Here is a 6249-nt window from a genome sequence, read left to right as displayed (position 1 = left end):
CACTTGGCCCTTGTGTGTTTGGGTCCTCATACCAGACATGGAATTGTACACTTTCTGTATTTTATCGACAGGATAAGTGCAGCAGTAAGAGCGCTTTTCCTGGCGTGCATGCAGACATAGTGACTATCTTTTTGCTAAAATGTCCAACATTATTTTATTTTCCTCTAGCCATTTACCACTGCATTTGCTTTGAGAAATATACAAGATAAAGTATGAGTATTTACTGGTCATATCCATGGTGTTGGTGGGGGGTTAATGCTCTAACCACTGAGCCACTTGACCCATAAACATGGCACCGTCCTCGCTGACATCACTGTGGGAAGTGGGGCACCCGAAATGTTTAAATCACCTTAAATTGGTGCGATTTGTTTGCACATTTTAGAATTTCAAATCTGACCTAGTTCAGCCGCACTTGATGACACGCTCAGCTCGCCGGTGCCTGTTTGGTGTCGGTTTATATCCTGTTCAAACTCTGTTCACTGCGGCTCACAATTCCTGCCTCGATGACGTCATGAGCTACACATCTGTGGAGAGGTTTGGCTATTAAGTGAATGTCCCCCATGTTTGGAGAGATTTCCATTTGTTCCTGTGACCCTGAAAACGCTGAGCTGTGGGATGGAATATGTGGCATGCACCTTTATTGGATAGTGTAAAGTGTCAGGAGCTGCTTTAGACAGATCTCAGCTTTTTCTGCTGCTCTTCACCTTTGGGGTTTTGGCTGAAATGTTGTTTTCAATCTCCATGTTTTTCTTTGCCGTAGTTGTTAGCTCTTTCACCTCTCAGTAAGAAGATTACTGAATACTTCAACTAAATAAAAACTACATTCTTGCGGCATCAAATCTTAAAGCTCTATGTTCTACGTAATTTTCTTCTATGGGCAGGGTAAACCAATCACATGGCAAGAGGATATTTAGTTGTTAATGTCCCGACTACCCACATCTTTGTATCCTTTATTTAACCAGGAAGTCCCATTGTGATACAGTATCTCTAGGGGAGTCCAGGGAGTTCAAGTAGGATAAATGTCATACATGTCATACATACATGGGTGACGTGTCAAGCCTATGTGCACAATGACAGTTTGCTCTTGCAGGTACACGTCAACCTGGCGCCCCAGCAACAGAAACAGTCCTCACTCCACAGCAAGTGTTTTATTTTGGAGGGATTTTCCTTGTGGGTCTACATGTGTGTCTATAGTAACAAGAATAGACGAGTGAAATATGAAATCAAATTTATTTATGAAGCACAATTCATACAAACTGCAATTCAAAGTGCTTTACAGTGTTTGAAACACAATTAAACAAATAAAATAAAAACAATGCAATTAATAAAAATGTAAAACAATGTACATCAGAGTAAAATAAAGAATAGAAATAATGTAGTATTTTAAAATATTAAAAAACAGGTAAAATTACGGCGCGGCTGAACAAAACAGTCTTTAGCTTGGATTTAAACACAGTGGGGTGGGGGCCTGTCTCACTTTGGGGAGACAGGCCCCCTGTCACTTTGGGGAGAGGCTATTCAAGACCTTTGCCCCATGGAACGTAGATTCTCCGTGTCTGGTCTTGACTCTGGGCACCAGCAGGAGGCCGGTCCCTGAGGTCCTTAGGGTCCGAGATGGTTCATATGGCACACTGAGATGTCTGAGATGTACTTTGGTGTTAGGCTTATATATATCAAATATCAAACATAACATTACAACATGACAGTGCTGCCCTGTGGTGGAGTGGTTAAGGCGGCAGCACACATGTCAGGCTCCATGTGCAGTCGACCGCACTGTTGTGAGTTTAAATCCTGACTCTGACAATTTATTGCATGTCCTCCCTTCTCTCTCATCCCCATCTCACGCTCAGCTGTCCCGTCTAGTAAAGGCTACGGGCCATTTTTTTTTTTTTCAAACATGAATTCACCAAAAGATGGATACAACTCATAAATCTCCTTCCCTGATAAGTATTCTGCTCTGGTCGTCATGTTTTCAGGAGGTGTCAAAGCCGCTGTCCGCTCATGGGGTTTGTGTGGTTGGAGATTGTGGGCAGACGGTGAGTTACCGCTGAGCCGAGTGTGCACGTGGACTGTTGTAGTGAAAGAGGCATTAGTCATTGTCTAACCACTGCTGTCTCGGCACCCACTCCAGATATCTGCGCTTTAAGAAGAACGAGCAAGAAAGGGAGCGAGTGTGGAGTTTGGTCATTTACTTTAAGAATAACTTGACTGACTCATCCCAGTAAAAGGTGCATCATGTATGAAGAGGCCATTGCTTTGCCTGGAATGTACCACAGTATGGCATTAAATGTATATAATCATGTAGTGATGCCACCAGGTCAAGTTAGAAGTCAATGGAGAGACGACCCGCTCATAATAAGAATTGATATAAGAATTTATTTTTAAGCTAGAAAAAAACCTATGATTGAATAAATGCCAATATTTTTTAGTCTTATTGTGGAACATTCCAGGCTAAACAAGTGAGCGATGGGCCCTCCACCAGAGAAGTTACAAAGTGCACTGTTATGACCCAGCTCAGCTAGGGTTTGGGGAGCTCATAAACCCAAGATCTTAAAATGGTCAAATAAAAGTGTGATTTTATTCAAAGGAATGTCGTCGGGTAAAGGTAATTTAACAAAGGCGAATTAACAAGTGGGTGTAATCCCTCATTTGTCCAGGAGGGTTCCATTGTACAAAAATATTCAGTTGTAGACATTTGGACACTGTTTTTAATGTTTCGACTTTCATTCAAAAGTCATTCTCAATCTGTGGCTCTCTGAGCTGTGTAAGCCCTGCCCAACAGTGCAAACGATTCATTTGCACTGTTTTAAGTCTCACCTGAATCTCAAGAAATCTTCTTTGTTACCACAATTGCCCTGCAACGGGCCATGGAACACCTATAGTTAACTGACTGCAACTCCCTCATACCTGATTAGTCTCTGACTGGCCTGAGCTGGTCTGGCCCCATGGCTTCAAAATACTGCTATATATTAAACTTTAAACTTCCTTTTCTGTTTAAAGAGGGATTCTCTTTTTATAACAAAACTGACCTCCTGAAGTCTTTCAAACCATCTCTTCTCCTGCTTAGAATCCTCACCTCACTGTTTTTGATAGAGTGGTTTGTGGCTTTAAGATGATGATGCACGGCGCTCTGTGGTCCTGAACTCGAGTGTCTTCGGTGCTCATAAAGCCTCTTGTGGCTGTCTATATACCACTCTTTACAATTTTCTTATAAATAATACTACATTGCTCTGTTTTTGTGTCAGCATCTTGTCCTTAGGGTGAACCAGTTTTTGTCTTGTGTTGCCTGGTTTAAAATAAACAGGGATTGTGTGCTGTCTAAACGTCCTTTGTAGTCCAGACACATAAAGGATAGAGACTCCATTGCTTGTTGGTTCTATTTTCCTTTTGTCCTGTTTTTTGGCTCTTTTAACTTCAAGAGCCCACCAGCTGAGAGCGCATTCTAGACATGTTTTTCCTCTTTCCTCTTGTCCTCTGAGCTGGTGGGTACTTCTTAAACTCTGTGCTGTAAAGTTCTGATCACTCCCATCTTGTGCTGTGGTGAGTGATTAGAGCCAAAGAGCAGATACTGATCCGTGTGTGTAGATTTCCTGTATATTTCTATTTGGAGCTCTCCGTCCTCTCCTCTGATTGTGGAACAATCAAGAAAGGCCAAGCGGTTCTCCTTAGAGTCTTCTCTTGTAAACCTGATTTGTGGGTCCACAGCATCGATGTGATCAGAGAAGGCTCCAGCTCTTGTTTCTTGATTGTTACAGATGTGTTATCCACATGTGTTATCTGGGATGTTATGTGTTATCCACATGTGCTATCTGAGATGTTATGTGTTATCTGAGATGTTATGTGTTATCCACATGTGTTATCTGGGATGTTATGTGTTATCTGGGATGTTATGTGTTATCCACATGTGTTATCTGGGATGTTATGTGTTATCCACATGTGTTATCTGAGATGTTATGTGTTATCTGAGATGTTATGTGTTATCCACATGTGTTATCTGGGATGTTATGTGTTATCTGGGATGTTATGTGTTATCCACATGTGTTATCTGAGATGTTATGTGTTATCCACATGTGTTATCTGGGATGTTATGTGTTATCTGGGATGTTATGTGTTATCCACATGTGTTATCTGAGATGTTATGTGTTATTGTTACGGCAGTTTCCTGTAAACAATGATCAAGTAAAGAGTAACCAGGCAATAACTTGAAGCAGAAACAGAGTCTCTCGGTCTCTCTCAAAAGGTGGAAGTTTATTCACGTGCACAGTGGATAAACACCCTCACTCTACCTAAAACAAGTTCGTTCTGTCCCTACCTAACTTTACAATTTACAAAGTACACCTTTTATAGGTGGTAACAAACATAACATAATCACAACCCAAATCAGCTCAAAAAGAGATAGACCAGACTATCACGTCTGTGACGGTTCCAGCCATCTCTTCAGAGGTTTAATCAAAGACCATTTCCACACCGAATCCGGTCCTGACGCATTAATTGATGATTAAGAGGCGCCGGACAGTAGATATTCAGTATAATCAGGACCTCATATTCTTATCTCATCTGCACACAGGAGAACAACAAAGATATTAATTCCGTGACATGTCATGGCCTAAAACAACATTAGAATGACATGACATGACCCATTTTCTGCCATTACAATACCACTCTTTTGATTATCTTAAACCCCTGTTTAATATCATATCATCAATCAATTACCAATCAGAGAAAATATTAATCAATAATTAATAACACAACAAAAATGAATAATAACAATAATTAGATAAATTATCCCAAAAAAAAAATATATTAATACAAATGACCAATTTAATGATTAAAAACACTAATTAATAAAATTGAACCCTTGAAATTAGAAATAAAATAATAATCAAAATAATAATCAAATTATTAATAAAAAATATTAATAAAGTTAACCCCAGCTCCCCCGTCCCGAGACCCCCTCCACCGGCCAGGAAAAAACTACCAAACCTCTTTGGGATAAAAGTAGAAAACCTGAGTAGGAGAAAACTACAAAACCACTTTGGGATAAAAGTAGAAACCTGGAGGAATTCCCCTGTGAATGGGGCTCAGGACGGACAGGCTGATGCCGACTTCTGGAAGGAAAAAAAAAATGCTCGATTAATTTCATCAAAATAAAGATTTCAGTCTATCTCTTGTCTTAATTTAAGTCATTACAATTTCCCTTTGAATCAGTGATTTTAAAAACAGTTTAAAAGAAATTAATAAAACTTAAAGTCTTTTTTATACCGTTACTGGCTTAAGGTCTCATTCCCTTGATGATTGAATCATCATCTAAATCACTAATGTAGCCTGTGTCTTGCTTAGACGCGTCTCTATCTGGCCCTGGAACCTGAACAGACACATATTGAGCAGAAACCATTTTACCAATCGCTTTGAACAAACATGGGAGAACACAAGAAAACAGAATCAAGATTACCCCTACAATAATGCCAAAATTTATGAGCACGTCACGCCAGGAAGTAAGAGCCCATCCTAACACAGAAAAAGGGTGAGTGGCAGTGACAGTTTCAGATTCCATGAGATAACGGCGTTTGGTCAAATTTGCGAGTCCCTGTTGGATCGCACCCCCATCCTCATCATTAGCAGATATGTAGGTACAGCAGCTCCCTTTTAGTAAAGTGCACCCGCGTCTAGTTTTACATTTTTAGGAGGTCTGATGTGAATCTGAGGTCGGAACTTAATCTTGCGTGGGAGAAGAGGAATCACCGCTCTCCACGCAGACCAAACTATCCTACTCAGAAGTTTAACATTATCTCTAGAAATTAGAGTGCCAGGTAACATGTTGGATAAATTAGGCACAGGGAGAGGGAGCACGTGTGGAGAGTTGGTTGCCATGGGCATGTGTGTACATACATAACAATCTCTCCGCTTGTGACTCGGCTACATATTTAGCATATCGATACCATTAGTGTATAGACGGTGGAATGGTTATAAGTGTCTGTGAGAGACTCGATCTTGGATGTGTCGTCATAGTGCAGTGTACGAGTGTTACGGTCTACTCTGTGTTCTCTGTGGGGCCACATCCAGCTAGGCAGAGTGATAAACCATATTATTCCCAACGCCAGAACTATTGACAGACCCAGTGCATAAATCATTATTCTATAGTTCAGCAACCTGATGTTGAGCTCGACCTTTCTGTCGGTCAGATACCATTTAGAGCTCTGACGCTCCGGGGGACTCCCCCCCCCCAGGAGGAGCCGGGTGAGCCTCAGG

This window comes from Eucyclogobius newberryi, unplaced genomic scaffold (assembly GCF_026437365.1).
Source record: "Eucyclogobius newberryi isolate DKJ021-1_F unplaced genomic scaffold, fEucNew1.0.hap1 SCAF_6, whole genome shotgun sequence".
NCBI lineage: Eukaryota > Metazoa > Chordata > Actinopteri > Gobiiformes > Gobiidae > Eucyclogobius > Eucyclogobius newberryi.
This window is presented reverse-complemented; position numbering follows the sequence as displayed.